The 21,123-nt window shown below is 36.0% G+C and overlaps 1 protein-coding gene across 1 annotated transcript in view; it reads right to left on the bottom strand.

The window, feature by feature from the left end:
- LOC105229340 (solute carrier organic anion transporter family member 4A1) overlaps positions 1-21,123 on the bottom strand; it is a 51,356-nt gene that overhangs the window by 12,977 nt on the left and 17,256 nt on the right. The gene's annotated exons all lie outside the window — the stretch shown is intronic.

Genomic DNA, 21,123 nt, shown 5'->3' with positions numbered 1-21,123 from the left:
ATAACTGTATCTATGGGTGTATGCGTACATAAACATGGTTATATATACTATCTAAGTATATAGCCCATAACTAATTTTTATACTCTTGCATGCGCAGTGAAAAATTCATATACATATGTATGTATATTACTGATAGGTATGTATAGTTACGCAGCTTATAGTTACTACTAACTGCGCGGATCTGTTGCAATTCACAGCATGCAATCAGCTGTGCATAAATTTAAAGTTACTTCATTCTCTGTTAAAAAGAAAAACAATTTTGAATAAGCTGTTGACACTTTTTAATTGCCGATTTCTGTTTTGTGCTGTTCCAGAGTTGAGTTTAGAACATCTGATCAAATTTGACCCGGACAGCAGAAAAAAAAGTATTTTAATACAAATCGTTTTTGTCGCCTTAAAAATAGACTCCTTTTGAGTCAATATAGTCATTCTAAACTTTATACTTTTATATGCTTCGTGCCCAAAACATTAACCATCCATAAGAGATGCTAATATTCTCTGTTATCTCTCTGATACCAACAGTATGATTTTCAAGGAACGTTTTTTAACATTTCCGATGTTATTATCACTAACAGAGGGGGATGAACCAATTGCATGATTAAAATTTTCGCTAACTTCACGACCATTAAATGCTTTGGGCAACGAAAATACTTTTTATCGTGATAAAGAAAATATCCCGCCATATTTTTAACGATTCTGCAGGCATGATCAGTGTAAACACAAAATTTCAAGCAAACTAGTTGTTGCGATTTCCGTATGGTGGGTCAATTTGGAAGTTTGTATTGCAACTTTCTATTGGTTTTCAAGACATGACATAACCTGATTATTATTCCATTCATTCAAAATACATAAGGCCTTGAGCGTCTATGTATCATTCATTTGAAAGAAGGAAAAGAGAAAGAAAAGTATTTTAGGGGAGAGTACGCAGGGGAGAGTACGCAGAATATATTCAAAAGTAAGGAAAGTGCAAAGCTGAATATCCATGACGCCAAGGTAATTCTTTCCAGTAGGTGGGCTTAGAAGCATGTACTTTATTATGAGCTTTTAAAATCCGGTGAAACCATTAATAAGGAACGCTACTCACAACAGCTCATAAAATTGAAGCAAACGATTATCGATAAATGCCCGGAATTTTCGACTCGACTCGAAGCAATAATTTTCCATCGTAACCATGCTCAACCTCGTGTTTCAAGACCTGTTATAAACCCACCATATAAATCAGACCTACTCTTGCTGGCTTTACTCGAGCCGATATAGATCTTTCTCCTAGAATACAGTTCACATCAGAACAGAAAAAATTGGGTTGATTAATTTTTGGTCGCCATGCCTGTTTAGTTCTTTTCAAATGAAATCGACATGTTGCCAAAAAGATAGGAAAATGTTATAGCTTCAAATAGGCAATACTTTGAATAATAATTATGTACATGTTTCTATTAAATAAAGGTTAAAATTGCAAAAGAAAAAAACAACGCACGAATATCATTATAGGCAGAGTAATAAAAATAGTGTATTTATGTATTCAATATTTGTTTATAGAAAAGTTATTTTTTTCCTTATTCAAAAAAATCAAAGAAAAGAAAATTTGTCAAATAAATGTAGCATACAATTCTTCTTTGTTTTATTTGCAACTGAGTTGTGCTATCACATACTGATGGACTAGTAATAAAAAGGTATTACCAGTCGCGCTGATATATTGTTACTATGCTTCTCTCTAAAATGAAAGTTACACTGAGTTACATTTAAATTGTAACCTTCAGAACGTCTGTTAACGTTTTACTCATTCAAGCATGCGACAGTTGAGAGATATGGTGAGCAAAAGACAAAGATCATTATTTTAAATGATAAGCAAATGTAAAAGCGCCTAACTAAAGCGAAGCAGCGCAAAAATGAAGAAAGTATATACATACTATATGTAAATACAAGTATATATGAAACTTAAAAACAACTCAAAACACAAATATACTTGTTTACAAGAAATTAACATAGTAAGAAATGATGTACACTTACTTCCTTTAATTTACATATATACATATATATATAATATATATTTATGTATATATGTATATTATTTACAGAACTTTTGTAACCTGATGATTTTGTTTGAAGCATATAAGTATGAAAGTGTATGTATGCCTACAATTGTTCTTACGTTTGATTGGGTTTATTACGCTACACATCTGTAAGTACATTTGGTTTAATATGCTCACATGAAAAACCGCAAGCCGCTAAATGCATATTGTCGCCTTAAGACAGCACTCAGATGCCGGATCGCACACAACACACCTATTAAGTTTGAAATGTCGTAGCGTCAGATATCTAAATCACTAATGTAGTATCTCGTATTTGCTTAAATTTAAGGAACAGACAACACTTTAGAGCTGATTTATAGGCTACTGAAATCTTACACACATGTAAATATGCATGTACATTTATTTAAACGCGTAACTCAAAATAAATATATAAATGTATATACTACTATGAGCAAAAAGTAATAAGACTTTGTTCATCATTTTAAAATTCTTATTTTATTCTTTAAAATCTTTGTCATCCCGCCGTCGTAACCCGCCTTGGCCACAATACACTTGTGGCAAAGTTTTTTCCAATCCTCGAAATAGTTGTTAAAGTCGATTTCCGGAATAGCCTTAAATGAGCGTGGCGAATCACATTTAATGTCATCAAAAGACTCAAAACGGTTTCCACGGAGCGGTCGTTTGAGTTTGCAGAATAGCTAGAAGACACAAGGTTGAAAATTTGGCGAAGAATCAAGTCAGTATGCGACGGTACGTTATCGTGGTGCAAAAACCAAGGGTTGGCGGCCCACCTTTTTACGAAAAGCTTCGCGTCAGATAGTATTTCTTGTTGACATTTTGGACGGTCAAAAGGAGTTCGAAGTGGACCACACCTCGATAACCGAAGAAAACTGTCAACATAACTTTGATTTTGGACCTGCTTTTACGTGTTTTTTCGGCTTCGGCTCACCTTTGCACGGATATTTGGCAGATTGATCGTCTGTTTACGGGTCGTAACCATAAATCCAAGACTCATCGCCAGTAATAATATGTTTTATAACATCCTGAATAATATGTTTTATGACATTGAGTGTTTTTGGAACCAATCGTGCTTTTACTTTACTTTTCTTATGCCCAAATGATCTTTTAAAATGGTTTTCCTTGATACTTCTGATATTCCAACGATGCCAGTAAGATTTTTGACTCGAATCGGCGAATTTCAAGCAACAATTCCTTTAAATTATTGGCATCAGATGATGTCGATGTGATATCTGAGTAATGTCTTCCGAGTTTGTAGCGTTGCCTTGGACAATAATCGAAACAAAATTTGATGAAGATATCTTGTCAAATAAAAAGTTTTCCATACAAGAACTAAATGACGGTACGACAGATTTATATTATAGTGATCCCATCTGAATACTTTTTTTTCGAAGATTATAACGCTTTCTCGGCCTAGTTATCTGTTCCACATTTCGTAATTATATATTTTCAAATATAAAGAACTTGAGCTTGACTGTTCAGTTTATACGACAGCTACATCCTTAAGCGGTCCCACATCGATGGTTTCACATCTTGGAAAGAAATAGCCGATACAAAATTTTAGTTCCATATCTTAAAGACTGAAAACTAAGCTCGTGTATATAAAGACAGATAGATCAATATACTTGTGAACATGGCGGAATCGACGATGCTAGTCGCGCTGAACATAAATATAAGGTCTCTGAAACCTGTTTTAACTATTTTATTTACTCTATCATATACTACGTGCTTTGGGTTTTTTAAAACAGTAAATAAATTAACTAAAACCACAAAGAATTCGTTGGCATAATAAATCTTTTCAAATTGCTACAAAATAATTTCTTAAAATTTACTGCATTGCATGTGTGTATGTACATGTGTATGTTCAATAATCCCACACCATTCAAAATACACAAAACAAAAGCAATACCAACTACACTCGCTCTCTAACTTTACTGAAATCTGAAGACAAATCCCACACACGCCTCTTGTTTACAGAAACAACAATACTACTTTTCAAGAAATAGCAATAATAATGGCGGGGCGGACATATGTGTACGACAATAAAAATCAAAGCATAATTTTATGATCTACTTTCGAACATTTTCGTAGCTATACGCCGCAAAACTCTTCACGAAGAGGGGGAAAGTAGCGAATAAGTACAAGCAAATAAATAAATGCGAACTTAAGTATATAATACCGAAAGGCAATTGTACAAGTATTTTGCATAGCTCATTGATTTTAAGTACTACACATGATACGCCTTTTAAGGGCACACAAATGTGCGCATGGAGTGGTGGTGGTAGTGAACGGTGGGAGAAACGACAAGCATACAAATAGGCGGACAAGCAAGGCAGGCAAACAACTTCATTTGGTGACAACAAAATGCTTGCCAGCACACACACCCTCAAAAATACATATGATGCACACAATCAACCTTCAATGTTAGCGAACACATTCGTAGCATACTTGAAGGCGGTGGCGAATTTCCTTACACACATGCAAGTGTTTGTTTGTTTGTGTGCTTGAAAAAGCGGTGAGCATAAATAAAATGCCTTAAAGACGCGCTCAGTTGCAAGCCAGACCTCAAATTTGGCTGTGCGAAACATAAAAAACAACAAAAACCAAAAATACTAGAAGACATTCTTATCGCGTGCGCTGCGCTTACGCAGCGGAGTGTGAGCAAAACCAAAAAAAAAAACAAAAGCAAGGTGGAAAACAAAAGCATCCAGTTCGTGGAACATATGCAAATTTTGTCAGTGAATGTGTGTGTTTGCTTCTAAGGCCAACGCGTGCAGCCTCAATAAAATTATGGTGGACCGCATTTGTTTGCGAAAATTTGATTTTCATATTCCCCCTGGCGATATGCTGGCTTTTGCACATTAGTGGTAGTAGATGAGTAGTGCTTAGGATGCGATGTGTATATGCAGATTCGCAATATTTTTCTGCTTCATTGGCATTACAAAATTTTTATCGCTCATGCCAACTCCGCTGCTCTTTTTGCCAACTCCTCCCCCGAGTTTAAATACGCATTTCTTTTGTCGTTGAGTTTATATTCTCTACTTGCTTTGTCAATGAAGAAAGAGCACCCCAAATGGAAAAATGTTTCTGGAGAAATTACAATTTTTTTTCATTTTAGGAGTGGATGTTCTACCAAGGATGACTCTTTAAGACACTTTTAGTGAACATTTCACTGAGGAACTTTCATGCAATGCCATTTCATGACTTTTTCGTTCGAGAGATAATACCTTGGTGAATGGTAAGAAATACAGGGAAGAATTTTTAGTGACAGGAAACACATAAAACAACTATAAATAGTGAAGTGTATTTTGACAGAAAGGCGATTCGAAAATATGTTTAAATTGGAGTTTAGTTTCATGTTTCTTCTGTACAGTTAACATCCGACATATATTTATATATAAAGTATGTATATTCATGATACATATTCCCTTAATATATAAATATTTCGTATTCCAAATAATTTTATTTAATCTAAAAAAAAAAATAAGTTTTTTTCGCAAAATTTTCCTATTGGGACACTTACGCACTTATGTATAAAAATTTGTACTTAAATGCCGTTTGTATGGATTCACTTTGCTGATTGCTAGGATTTTGCACTGCCAATTGGCATACATGCCTCCTTTCCTACACTTCGCCTCCCTTCTCAAAATAATTCATATGCGGCTTACCCGCTCCATATTGACTCGTACATTGCTGCTTAGAATCACGAAAACAAAAAAATCAGCCGCGATTCGCTCATTTGCATATCAATGTATGTTTGTGTGTAGCTGGTACATAATATATGTCATTGATATGCCTAAAAGTAGGCAATGCGTTGACAATAAATAATATTCGCAAATCACATGCAATAAAATTGACAGTGAATAATAAAAATCTGGCAGCGCGGCAGTGCGTAGCAGCTTTTATCTTCAGCGCTACAAAAAAAAGAAAACAATTTATTTTCAATGAGACGAAGACAAATACATACATAAATATGCTGACTGAAGTGAAATGCGTGTAATAATGACAGGAAATGCTGAGTGACGCGCTTATCAGCGTGAAATGTTTGGTTTTCCTAACCGCTTCATTAGCATTTGCACAAGTTAGGGGTGAGTTGGTTAAACAGTGATTTCTTTTTTTTTAAATGGGGAAAGTAATTTTTTTGTGTTCTTTTACAAAGGGAGTTAATTTCGAAAAAGAAATTGTCTGTGATTACATATACAGTATACTCTCGATATACTGTATTACTATGCGCCAATTTAACTATGAAAATTTTAAAAATTGTATTGATTAGCAATTTTATAATCTGAATTATGGTATTATATTAACAGAGGCATACAATATTTCTTGGACGGGGATCTTAGAAAGATTTTAATGATTTAAAAGAAAATTGTTTTAGTTTAACTACAATTTAGGGGCCTAAAAACTTTACTAAATTGGTGAAATATTCAAAAGATTTTTTCACTATGGAATTCGCTGTAGATTCGATTTGGATCAGTCAGCTTCTACATATTATATTTTATTAGTCTTCCCAATCTCAGATCGCCCGTAGAATATATTTTCGCTGCTTTGTTTTTATTTTATCCACATTTTTCAATGAGATCCAACTTCGTTTCGCTTTTACTGATAAAAAACTATGTTCGAATCCTTTTTCCTTACTATCAAAAAATTGTTGAACTTAGGTCTTTTTTGAGGGCTCCTAATTGGCCTGATCCTTTGAACAAACATACCAGAATGGACTCAATTTGGAAATATTATTTAAAATTCAAACCTTTAGCGGCTTATAGCCTTTCCGGACAGGAGTTAATTGATCGATTAGCCGGCCTTTGCACGATTAAAGTGATAATTAAGATCGACTTACCATACAAACAAAATCTATTTTACCACATTAATTCTTTAAGGAATTAAAATCGAGTTGAAACAGGAATGCAAATCTGCGGGTTGTTGTCCAGACTGTAAATTTGGTTTTGAGCATTGATAAAATATCAATAAAATGATGATCTTTAATCACTAGAAAAAATACAAAATGGAGAACGCAAGCAAGCAGTGGCGGAGGGGGTAAATTTCCTTCTCCCCAAGGGCTAAATGGATTATTAGTAATTTTACTGCTCTGAAAAAATATAAAGTAACAGAAATATAATGAAGAAATTTGTCATATCAGAAACAAAATTAAAGACTATTTCCATTTTGAATACAATAAATACTGCTAAGATACCACTGAATATCCAATCAGAATCAGTACTCAGTACGTCGGATACGCTGCTCGTAACGTTCCGTCAAATCGAAGACAATAAGCGAAGGAACATTTTCGTCCATTAATTCCGACGCGAAAAAAATTAAAGTTGACGAAGAAAACCAAGAATCACAGATTCCGACAAACAAAACGCGAACATGCTTCAAGATAGATTGATCGGCTCGGCGTACATTCAATAAAGTACATATGTCGCCCGCGCGTCTAAGATTTATAATGTGTTTTTCAATTCAGAAGAATTTCTCCAAAGACTTTTAGATTTTGACCCATGGTATTAAATAATAATCTACATGTTTCAACTAGTGTTTTTTTATATTCAATACACGCACTATTTCTGGATCCACTCCTGAAACAAGCAATAAAGTACATATCGCTAATCGGCTGTGCGAAAGGCAAAGTCTGGTTTCTCAATTATATTCATAATGTCCTAAATTAATTTGGCTGTGCTTAAAGGCCATTATAGACCTTGCTGATCTTAGGCATGCGACTTCCTTAAAATAAAACAACGCTGCCTAGCTTTAGGAGCGTTTTAGTTAAGTCAACTATGCAAGGAAGGCCAAAATAACGTCTTTATTCAGGATTGTAACCCAAATTTAATAGTAATTCCTCTAACATCTTAATTCATTAAGTTTTCACGCCATTACCCGGAATATGTATATCATTGACACAGACTCGTATAAGCTAATAGGTGACTGTACATAAAACACAGCCTAGAATACTATTTGAATATAATAGATGCTTTTAAGAACACATGCCATTATATCCTTGCTTAATTTTAGTTTTCATATGTGTATATGTCTAATTTAATTCAACGATTCGGATAAATGAGTAGTTAAGTGAATTTCACGCATAATATTATAATACAAACAGCTTATTGACACTATTAGCAGACAAGCAGTTGCACTTCATAAGTGTTAAAATATATGTATTTATATAGATCTTCACATCTGCAAATGCTTGTAAAGCACATATGTAGGTGAAATATATGCGATTCTTAGACGCGTAAAATTTTGCGAGTTTAAGCGGCCTCAGTCATTCAGGCAACTTCCAGTTACAGTCCTACTGAGAAACATACATACTATACGCAAATGAACAATTGTAATTTGCATACGCAAAAGTACGGCAACCACAGTTGAGCTGCAAATACTTAGTAAGAAAACCGCTTGAGCTCACAAATTACTGGCGAAACTTAAGCCACTAAAACACCTCATATGCCAAGAGAATGTGTGTGTGTGACTGTGAGTTTGTAGCTGTCAGTCTACACATAATAAATAAAAGCTCACTCACACATATAACTTTTCATGTGCTTGTCATCACTTTGTAGTGATTTCCGTTTCCGGTGACGCGTCGTTTGTGTTTCCGTTTCGCTAAGCAAATTCCATGCTATACATACATATAAACGCTATCGCACACACAGCCCTTTTCGCACGCTAATGTGTCAAGATGTTTACGAATTTGCGGGATTTTTGTTTGGATTCGGAGATAACTTCATTCTAATGCGGCGGTGTGTGCAAAATACCCAACATACTCATACAGACAAATGTATGAATTGACAGACATACATATGAGGCATTGCTATGTCTACATTATTCGATGGGAGTTGGCATATGTGAAAGCCAATAAAGAGTTCCTTCGCGTTTTTTTTCCTAACAACAACACAACTGTTAACCTTGTAACCCTCACACAAAGACACTGCCATGTGTGGCATGTGTGCGTGCGCGTGGAAATTGGGGTTAATTTTCCGTTTATTGCCCCATGACATTTGCCGGCACCCTTTCACTTTCCTTGCTGCGTGTTTTTTTCCTTCAAAGGAAGTAATCACTTTTAAATAACCGCAAACACACGCTGAGTTTTCTTTTGCTGCGCGCTTTTTTTGCCGACTTATTTTATTAGCAAACTTTTCTTTACACGTCTGTGTGGGTATGTGTGTTTGTATGTGTTTTTGTATGTGTGTTTAACTGACATGCATACTTAAGTCGCTTTCACGCTCTCATCGCTTTGGTGCGAAGCTTTATATTACACTTTTCACTTGCTTTTGTTTTACGCTTTACGCTTAAGCCTATTCGGTGCTTATTTATTTACACTTCGTCTGGTTTTCCGACATCTTCATGTCGACATTTATCTCCTTATACCTTAGAGTTAAGTACATTTTAAAAATCCTTCGCGCTTGGAGAAAACAACAACAACATTAGGTTAACATAATGGCGAATCTTTTTCAAGAAATTATGGCTGAGTAGGATGAGGATAGCAGTTCCTTTTAATTTTACTACTTGTGGAGAGGAGAAAAGGTATTCCAGAACTCCAGAACCTTTTTCGTAGAGTATATTCTTAATAAAGTTCAGTAAAGTTAAGGAGAAATCTTATAACTCCTGGAATGCAATAAAATACAATACAATATGGAATATGGAAACAAGAAAGAAAATAACTAAAACTCAAGATACTCAAGCTCTTCGGAATAGGTAAAGGCCACATGATTATTTCTTCTTCGAAACACTCAAAAGAGAATAAGAATAATGATGTTGATATCGTAGGTTAAGTTAACTAACTGGGCTGCCCATCCTGTATAGCTTAATCAACAGTCCTCTGTGAAACCAAAAAAAAAAACAAAATAATATGGATAACTGGACCCTCATGTATCGATGAAGCGCTTTGAACACATCACTAATTTTTTGAGGCGGATCCTAGCTGATCAACGTTTCCATCGAAGTTAAGACTACAGTGAAAGCTGGACGTTCATCCGTCAAGACCCTAGCGTAGCTTCGCCGCATGTATACATATTGGGCAGTATCTGGTTAAAAATCCTAAAGTTGCGGCGAGGAACAACTTTGATAAGAGCAAGTGTTTAATAAGCCTTCTGGGCTCCCTTCTGGAGCAGAAAATCTCATATTTGTTGAAGTGTACACCGTTAACCACAGTAACGGATTCAGAGAGGGGATCTGTTTATAGATTTAAAAGCCTTTTGGATAATAACAATGTCATACGACGATTGAAGCTCAAAGGTGAACTTGATAAGTGGCAGTGGCATTGGGAGCTGAAGCAAAAGTCAAAAGATAACAAGATACCGACTAGTGCATTGGAAACGTTGAAGAACTGCGATGTAGACCTAAATCCCATAATTCATAGTTTTCTTCGCATATTCAGCACACTTCAAGTGACTTTCGTAATCCAGTGCTAGAACGCAAGAGAACAACAGAGCAGCGACACGATCCTAATCCAATGAAAGGGCTTTCCGGTTAGCTTTGAATGAACAGCAAGTGAAGTTTGCACAGTCACTCACCAATGATCCGATAAGGTGAAGCTAAAGTTGCTGAAGGGTTCTGACGAGAAGATTCCGCTCTTATCAGACACCTGAGCTTCGAACGATCCGTGAAAAGGTTTACTAGGATGAAGATAGCACCTCCTCTGTAGTGATTTGGCCTTTCCTATACTTCGTACGTATGTCCATAGAAAATAAATAACCAAAAGTAGGTTGCAGCGTAGAACTGATACCATCTATATTAGGCAGGCTTGTGGAAATTTCTTATTTTCCAAAAATTTCAGAATTTCTTTGTTGATGTTTGTAGCAATAAAATAATTAATTCATACGAGAAAAAATTGTTGAAAAAGGCTGTTTTTTACCTGAGGAAATCCATGTAAACCCTTAAGAAATACTAATACAAATGAGAGTAGTTAAATCCTATATACACTACCTCGAAAAATATCTACAAATACTCCTACATAGAAGCTAGTCAAAAGCCTAAAAATAAATACCTCAAGATCCTACAAACCATATGTCCTAATATCCAATTGAGTTCACTCCAGCGCTAATGCTGCTTCAAAGTTCACAGGGCAAAACCTTAGCTGTCCTCAAGAACTTACGCCAGAAGGAGCGTGTCAAAACGCTGAAAAATATGCTCATGAATATATTAAAATCATAGCGATTTAATGGAACAAAAACGGGGCATAAAAAGCGGAAAATAGCATCAACACGATATTTGCTATGGACGCTAAGCGTAAAGTGGAAAAATTAAAAGGGTCACTTTGCCAAGGACTTAAGGCAATGCGTGCAAACAAAACAAAGCGTTAGACAGCCAGCGTGTAAAGGCGAGTGTTGAAAAGCAGGCGGCAAAATAAACCATATTTCACATAATAAAAACTGTGGAATATTATACAACAAACAACAACAACAACAACAACAAGGTAGAAGGCAAAATATGAAAGCATAATTCAAGGAATAATAAGAGGCGCTTGGCTGTTTACAAACATAATCGCTGAAAAATTAAGTTTTTAAAATTGCTTTTTAAATTAGCTGCTTATAAGGATATGCGCGTACCGAACACCCGAACACAGCAACAGAAGCACCAACAACGGGACGGCCGGACGGACAGGCTGGCATAGTTGCAGATAGACAGACAGACGCGGACGCTAAAATAGAACATGTGCGGGTTCTAATATTACAACAAGCGTTTGTTTGTATGTGCGGGTGTGTGAGTGTGAAATATTGTTCTAGTTGGTTGATGTTTGGTTTTGTTTTCGGCGAAGTTCTACACGAAATTTCGCTCCAAAAAACGGGATGAAATTCTTGAGGGGAAAATGCTTATTTTCCTACATTTATTCACATTATTTTTCCGCACAATCGAAAAACAACAACACAATTACCACCACCAAAATGCTGAGTTGTACAACAACACACCTAACTGAGTAGTAGGATTAAGTGGTGAGCTTAGAATATTTAAGTGGGCGCGAGTTGCCACAATAAAGTAGCCGAGAACCACACTCTAGTTTAACGAAAAGAAAAGAGACTGCGAGTTGTGATACAACAAACCGATTGTAATTGAGCTGCAGAATTATAAAATGATAGCAAAAATAACGGAATTAAGTCGAAACGGAAACGTGACCCATGCTGGTAAGAGGACAAACCCACAGCCGAACAACTAAATCCAGCCAAATTAAAATGCAAACAAGTAAAGGGAAATAAAGCGGTTAAGAAAGGAGTTAAAAAAGAAAAAAAAAAACTGAAAAATAAAATAAATAATGTGCCTTAACCCTGCAACACAATAGCTACTCGTGGCGTGCAACAATGGAATTTCGAGCAAAACGCTTGTATTTACGCACAGAAATTTGCAGCGTTGCTTAGGTGATACACGCTGAAATTTGAACTTACGCACCTAAACACACACACACAGACTTACTCCTTCACTCTGACTGCGAAAAAAAAAACTTGAAATCATCATTGCTTCAAATCTATTTTATTTTTTCCAAAACAAACAAAAGAATTATAAATTTTTGCGCTGAAGAAATGCGTTATAAAAGCAGTTATGTGCCGCTAAAGCTCCAAAATAACGCTCACCAAACACTCACTACAATAACAGCAACGGCAACCTTCTGAGCTTAAGCCATCGTGAAATCCTTTTAATGGCATGCAAGGAAAGGTTTATATTTTTTCTATTGTAATATTTACTTTCTCTTGTTGTTGTGGCATTTTTGTGAATTGCCAGTTGCCTATTTATTCTGCAATGGGACACACAACCCTCTAAAATGTACGCACTTGAGCAGGGAACTCATTAAGATGCGTATTTTTTGGCTTTTGCTTTTTCCCCTCCACTAATGATGGGCCTCAATGCCCATGCAATGCTTGTAGGATAATGATTAATTGTGTACGGTAATGAGTTTTGACGAATGGAAAAAAATACAGCCAAAAATCAAGTAGCTCTTGTCAAGCATGTAATCCTGGTATTGTCTGTGAACCCGCTTTTAGATTTTTTCTTCAACCCGAAAATGCTCTATGGTTTTATAATGAGGCAGCGAGTATTGTTGGCATTCGATAATGCAGTCACTTAGTTTAAAGGATTTAGCAGTGCCGACAAATAATAAAAAAAGTAATGCAATGGGTTCTGTTAAGGTAAAAAATTTGTTTAAATTGTTCCAATTTCAATTTATTGAAAATGAAATTGAAAATTTTCGAGAAACTGACGCATCGCTAGAACCACTCTCTTTTATAGATACCTTGAACAGGATATAATAATTATGCCTCGTCTAGAAGAAAACGTCGGAGATATTTGTAGGAACAATGGAAAGGTATAGCTGCTGTACTCGTAAAAACTACTTGAAAAAGAAGTTGAAAACAAGAAGAAACGTTAACTTGGGCTGCACCGAAGCTAATATACCCTCCACAGGTGCATTTCTTTTAGTAACTATGTGTTCAGTTTATATAGAAGCTATAATAATCCGATCTGAACAATTTTTTCGGAGATTATAACTCTGTCAACAAATGATGAGATTGAAGGAAGCAATCGAAAAAAAAGCACTCAGAACTGAACAACAGAAAGGCCTTCGTCTTCCATCAGGACAACGTTAGACCACACAAATTTTTGATGACTCGGCAAAAACTGGGAGAGCTTGGCTGGGAAGTTTTGACGCATCCACCATATAGGCCTAGCTTTGCATCATCGAAGTACCATTTGTTTCGTCCAATACAGAACTCCCTTAATGGAGTTATGTTGACTTTAAGAAAAGCGTGAAAATTACTTGTCGCAGTTTTTCGCCTAGAAATCAGAAAAGTTTTACACATTACATTAAATATAAAGAAAAATAAGTTAAAATTTTATTAGACATACGAAAAGACTTTTTAGACAACCCAATATTTTCGACCAAAATAACCTCTGTTGGACATCCGCTATTGTCAAGATCTTAGGTGCTTATATCTTGCGCAGTGTTCATAAAACACTTGTTAATCCACTCCATTTATTAAAAATACGTACGTAATTTCAAAAGGTATATTTATTGAACCAATTGTCCGAAAATTGCACAAAAATATGTCTAATAAATGTTTTTTTTGTTGTATACAAAATCATAAATCTCAATTAAAGCAGATTCACCAAATTAAGATAGTATATACTAGTAAATACCGCCCGACACCAAGAAACCTTAGCTATTTTTTGCTATAATTCGTACTTACCTCATCCAGGTTACACGCTCCCTTCCTCTCCAGCTCTCTGCCTCTCTAACATCGCTTGGCACTTCCAATTTAAACGCTTAATTTATCAAACGCCTTAATGAGCGTACGTGCATTGCTTGCATCCCATATTCCAAGCACCAAGTCTACGTTGACTTCACAGACACACCTTTAGCAACCACCCACAAAAATAGCAAATATAATAGAGCGCCTAAAATGCAAGCGATAAACGTTTTTACCAAAAATTTACCGCATCACTTGGCGATAGTGGAGAAATCTAATCTAGACTTCATTGTCCGTTTCAGCAAATTACCATGATTTTATTTTTTTAATTTGAAGTAGCCTTTTTACCATTTTGCTATTGGTGTAAGCTGGACGTTAATTACATTGTTAAATTGACAGCGAAATTGGGTAGCCAGTTACAAGAGAAATGTGGCTTATGACCAATGTGTGTACGGAATTTTAATAAAAAATGTGTTCTCATTGTCTAGCTCATAAATATGAAAGGAGGTAAAAAGAAGTGCTGAAAATGGAATAATGATTATATCTTAATACGGTTTATTATAAACGAGTGTTATTATTTAAGAAGTTTTTATTCATTGAGGGAGAAGCGGTTATAAAGATTTGATTATTTACGTAAAGCATTTGGTTAGTAAAAATCCCAGGCCGATTCTTCCCCGAAGATGCCGACTGAAAATAGATACCACTGTATTAAGTCGGATACAAGAATTGCCAGGTAACAATTGGCCCCGTTTTGTACTTTTGGGGTATCTAGGTAAGGTCAGACTCTTTATCTGGATGTTTAATACTGCTCAATAGCACCGGATACCGAAGGCTGAGGTGTCAAATTACCCGTGCCCAGTATCAACCTATGTAGGGGCCTTTAAATAGCTCAGTCCCAGAAAGGAGCTTACGGATATCTGGCACCCTCCGTAATAAGATACCCTTGTTTACGTACCTGTGGCTATGCACAATCGGGCGTACTTTCCCCTACATTGGGAATGGCATAACTTTGAGTGCGAAGAGCCAGCGAAGGCAAGTTATCCGAAGAAGCGACGTGCTGCTTACCTGTTGTGAAGGGTGCAGCTGCAACCGACAACCAATAAGGAGCTAACGAAAGAGTTCAATAAGGCATTGATTGTACGAAAGCAGTCTTATCTAATTTTCAGCTTGAATCGTCAGCAGCGGCATCCAAACGACAGAGGTCCGCTGAAGAGACTAAGCCAAAATTATTTGGTGATGTGACCCGGAACCGCAATATCATAGGGGTGTTGGATGACGGAGATGCTGAAGAAAAAATTCCTTCAAGCCAATGCAAGTGCTATTACGTAATCTAAATTCGCGCCACTATCATGCGCGGATGCCGGATGGTGTCACGGCCAAACAAAGATGATAGCCTATGATGACAAGCGATCCGTCCAGCTATACAAGACCACATTAGCCAAGGTTGAAGAGGTTTACCCCGGAGTAGGCTGGTAGCTGTACATAGGAAGGATTTTCTGTCCCAACCATAGGTAAGGGTTTGGATCCGAGCTACATCATTGCCGTCGGACCAGATAATAGATGACATTAGAGCCTGCAACCTGAATCTACTAATTGAAGGATGGAAACTCTTCAAGGTCTTCAAAGACCCCGCAGCGGAATCTGGCATGGAGACGAAATGAGCCTTAATTCTCAGATTCTGTTGATCTTAACAAAAGAATCAGTAGAATCGCTGAGAAGTGGCACGGCAATTAACTTTGGATTCACGAAAAGGAAGGTGATGGCCTACAAATCGGTACTGAGAGAGAGAGCTTTTGAGCGACTTTCAAGAAGACGTAAGGGACTTCGTCCCGATTCAAGAGCAGTCAATTACAATTACATCATAATAACAAATGAAGGCGCATTATAGTGGTGAAAAATTCTTGAAATTTCCGTTGAAGTCCGTTCGTTTACGATGAATGGCTTTACGTAGATGACTCAAGACGAACCAGTAGTATTTTTGATTATTTGACCCTGCGGAACCATACTACCACAATCAAAAAAACCATGGACATCGCCTTGACTTTCAACCGAATTTGATGGTTCTTTTTCAATTTCGACTCATTTTTTGAGCGATCGATTGATTTTAGCATAGTTTCAAGGGAATATTCATATTCATTCATGGAGCCTTCAGTTACACCGTCAAGCGCCCTTTTTTTCAAAAGATGTTGAGGTTGAGGCAAATTTTAAAATTTGATCACATGGCAGACATGCAATACTCCAATATAATAATCAGACATTTTTATTTACTAACTGGGTTATAGCTATAACACACCTGGTGATTTTTTTGACATTTTCATAAATACTTAATTGCACCAAATTCTTTGGTTTTTGTTCAAAACCTTATTTGGCTATGTTATTTGACATGGAACATCACAGACATTCTAATTATTAAATTGAGACCGAACTGTTTGAAGCGCTGCTCATTCAAAGAAAAAAACTGTGGAGAACTAACTTTCAATTACTAATTTATATTAATTAATATAAGTTCTTTCTATATACATACATATACATGCAAGTATATTAACATATTGTATTTAAATATATCCATATGTGCGTTGAGAAAAATGTTTGTTGAGTAGCATCCTTGATGAAAGTTCATTAGAAGTTCAAAGTAGTTATGCAATTTTACAAATATACAAGGGTAGTTCAATAGGTGCAATAATTAAAATTTGTGATGATTAATTAAAAAAGTAATTTTTCCACTTTTTCCAAATATGTTGGGTAATACTAGTACTATTGAAAATCTAACAAACAATTTAAAAAAAATTTCCCCTACAAGCCTACGTTACTTACAAAACTGTGTGCTTACATACAAATAAGAAATGATAAGGCACAGCACAGACCGACGTTAATGGCTAATTTGACAGCACAACGATTTCGTCGATATTGCATGCCACCAATATGAAGTTTCTTTTGATTTTGCTTACCACTTCAAGTCGCAATTATTTGAATGAGAACTTCAAACTAATACCCAACTTAATGAAAGAAAGTGCAGAAAAGGAGTAAAAAGTGGAAAGTGAAATTACAACACGAAATGTAACGAAGTGCAGTGCGGTGCAGTGTTGGGAAGAAACTAAAAATTATATAAAAGCTTCTAGCGATTTTCCGCTCTTTGACTTGAGTCAATTTGTGCGGCATGTAGCTAACGTTATACAAGTTTTGAACGGATTCAATGAAGAAACTATAATGGACCCTTTTTCATTTTCAGTTCAACTTTTCGTTTTCTCTCCTTCCGCCCTTTTTTCCATGTGTCGGCCAATAGCCGTTAGCATTGGGTGACTGGGATTGGTAATTGACAGCAGAGTAGTAGTTTTAATGCAGTTATTACAAAGTATCGAACGTCGAAAGTTTAACATTTCGTACTCCTATCCCTACGGGTTTTTGTGAGGCACTAAGTAAAAAATGACTGCTACAGTAAACCCCGGTTAATTGAGGTTGGGAATTTGTTTCAGATTTTGGTGAATAATTACCAAATTGAAGCATGTGAAGGGGATGATTTTGACGAAATATATTCACTAATGGAAAGCCAATTAATTATTAATAGTGAAATTAAGAAAGTTCTCTCTCGACAAACAAAGGTCAAACTCTATAACTCCCTCATTATTCCTTTCCTGCTGTATGGACGCATAGACAATGACATCATCTGATGAGTTGACTTTAACAGTGTTCGAGAGAAAGGTTTAGCGGAAGATGTATGGTCTTTTGATTATCGAGAGGCAGCGGCTCTATTGGCTAGATTATGTTATCTGGATGGAAGAGAACATTCCAGCTTTGAAGGTTTTCGATTCAGTAACCGCGGGTAGAAGCAGAGGAAGAGGAAAACCTCCACTCCGTTAAAGAGATCAGGTGGAGAAGGACGTGGCTGCACTTGGTCTCTCGAATTGGCACCAAATAGTGAAAAGAAGAAACAACTGGCGAGCTGTTGTTATGTTGTTGAAATAAATTGAAGAGCATTTAATAGGAGATTACTGTAAGCAAATTGCAAATACATTTGCAAAAATGTTTAATACAATTGTTTCCTCCCATGTTGGGGTCAAACTCACTTCTGAGGAACAAAAATATTCCTTTATGACCGCTATAAACCATAACTCCGGAAACCGAGAAATAAAAATGGAAATTGACAAAGTTTTGTACTTGACTATATTGCAGAGACTTGGAAAATCAAAGCTTTTGGAACGGAACCAAAAAGCAATACAATATTTTTATATTTTTTTAGCTCGATAAAGGAGCTAAAAACCTCATTATGGCATACAGCTATCCGCTGCATAACAGGTTTTCTTTAAAGCATACGTCTAAATTTAGAGATCATGGCAGTATTCAATGGGTTTCCCAATATTTTTTTAAGATATTCTTTCAACGTTTGGGCAAGCGAATTCATATATTTCAAATCCATCCTTTAAGAACACGAGTTAATATCTTCTTGTTTCTTCTTTCAAATTAAGAGTCATACAGAAAAAAATTCCGCAACCAACTTTTCTAATTAAACATAAATTTGTCATGCATTTTCTACGGCTTTCTTCAACTGATCCTTGCATATCTGCACGTTCCATTAAGTATACCAGTTCTTTCGTCTTACCCATGCCACTTTCACAACGGTTCAATAGTAATTTACCCCCTTTTCATGAAGACACCAGCAAACAGCAATAATTCCATTATTTCTGCTGAAGCATGAAAAGCGAATTCATACTTGGAGTAACGACTTAAGACCATTATTGAAATGACCGGCAACGCGAATATCCGAACGAGCTTTCAACCCAAAACACTCACGCCAAGAGAAAAGGGGTAAACTGGCAAACGGGTGTTAAATGAGAAACTGACACACAGTGACAATTTCACTGTTCGATGAGAACAAAAAAAAGTACAACACTACTACAGCAAAATAAAATAAAAGCGAAGCAAAGAGAAGAGCACAGCATGGCAATGAAGTGATTTCACGAGCTTTTAACAAGCAGGCTACTGCTGTCGGTAGCTGCGCGCCGGTCGAAGGTATAGGAAAGAGAAAATAGCGTAAAATTGAAAAACATATAAATTTTCGTAAACGATTACGCGACTATTAAGTGCAGCCAATGGGAAAACGCAAGTCGCGGCAGCATAGCAAATGGAGCAAAAAGGATTGCCGCGTCGTGCAAAAGGATGGTCTCAATCGTGTCGCATTTATAAGTAGATGGGTATTTTTTCAACAATTCTAAGATGGTCGAAATATTTTTAGTGGCTTACAAGAACATGTTCTTACACGCGCCCTACTAATTAAACGCCTTGACTTATGTATGCCTTTGCGCGGGTCACAAATATGTTCGAATCGCGGGTTTGCTATTAATACTGTCATTGCCGTTGTTGTTGCAGTTCCAAATTTGCTTTTAAACCTCGAAACGTTTTGAAAGCGCAGCGCGATTTTTAGAAATCCTTTTTTTAACTACACTGATTTTATGTAAGACCAACTGAGTGGGTTTGTGTCTACGCGTTTTCCCTTCCCCTCGCGCTACTTAACTGCGGATTAAAATGTACGCCGCATTTTGTGCGCTGAGCGTTTTGTTTGCCCAACGCTGCGTCACATTTAATGAGTGGTTTAAAAACGGCCAAGGATTCTTTTTGTGCATCCTTACGCCGAACTTTGCATCTGCTTTGTACATTTAAGATTTTTGCTGGGAAGGAAACTTCTGTGAAATTAGTGCCATGAAAAAAATTGGTATTAATCGTGCATTCGAAAAAATATGGTGGGTTTTCTTTTGCTTTTTGTCTTTATTTATATTTGTATTTGTATATCAGGCGCGGCTGCCCACTCCTTCAACACTTCAAACGGCTTATACTTTCGGCTGTCTCGCTTTCTTTCTGCTTCTTAATTTTTCGTTTATTTAATTATGCTTTTTTACGCTTGACATTTTTTCTCCTCATTTCTTTATTTCTTAATCTGTCTATTTAATTTTGATTATTTATGGGAAATATCTCTTTGATCTTTGCATGTTTTCTTTGACCAACTTAATTTCTTCTAGGTGGACTTTTTATTTGTTTAATGAACTTTTATGTGCGCTTCATGCTTAGTAAAGATATTGAAAGCTGGCTCATATACTTACTTATTTACTTACTTAAAAGTATCGAACTAATGAGACGTTCTCGTTTATTTAATTAAAAAATTTGGGTTTGCTCAGACGCGAAAAAGTTTTTAATTCTTTCTAATGAATAAACAATATTCGAGCAGTTAATTTTTACTTTGTCTTCTACTGAGCACAGCAGCTTATAGATTTTTATGAATATCATTGATAATTTGCTAATTGATAAGAAAAATAGGTAATTAATGAGCATATAAGTTTTCTGTTTCTTAGAAAAGCACCAAGTGGGTGTGGACTTAAAGAAAAGAACTTCGTACACAGCTGCTTTTCCAACCGAAGCTTCACAAGTTTAACTTCTCGTTACATAGGTCGCCTGTTATATAATATTTCTGAATTTTTCAACACAAGTGTTGTAATTTGGAAACTCAAAATCTTAACCTAAAGTTTGAATTTTTGATCACAAATCTATTCAAAGTGATCACAAATCTATTCAAATATTCTTCTCGACTAAAAAATAAATTAATTCGAGAACATTTCTGGCCGATTATTTTTTACAACTATGAGTTTGAGGCAACTATGGGAATTAGTGGGACTAGCATACATTCAATATTGCATGACCATTTGATTGAAAAAACCATTTGTTCACATTGGATCTCACACAATTTGTCAATCGCTCAAAAAAAAGCTCGTTCGAGAGAAATGTGAACCAAATTTCATAGCGGTTCTTCGAAACACGTCTATGACATATCAGCGCAAAAGGAAACAGCAGTCGACTGTATAGTTCGTTTTCCAGTGGTCCTTCAAAAAGTCAAGAAATCCTCCTGCCGAAGAAGGGTGATA

Source organism: Bactrocera dorsalis, chromosome 3 (genome assembly GCF_023373825.1).
Source record: "Bactrocera dorsalis isolate Fly_Bdor chromosome 3, ASM2337382v1, whole genome shotgun sequence".
NCBI lineage: Eukaryota > Metazoa > Arthropoda > Insecta > Diptera > Tephritidae > Bactrocera > Bactrocera dorsalis.
This window is presented reverse-complemented; position numbering and strand designations above follow the sequence as displayed.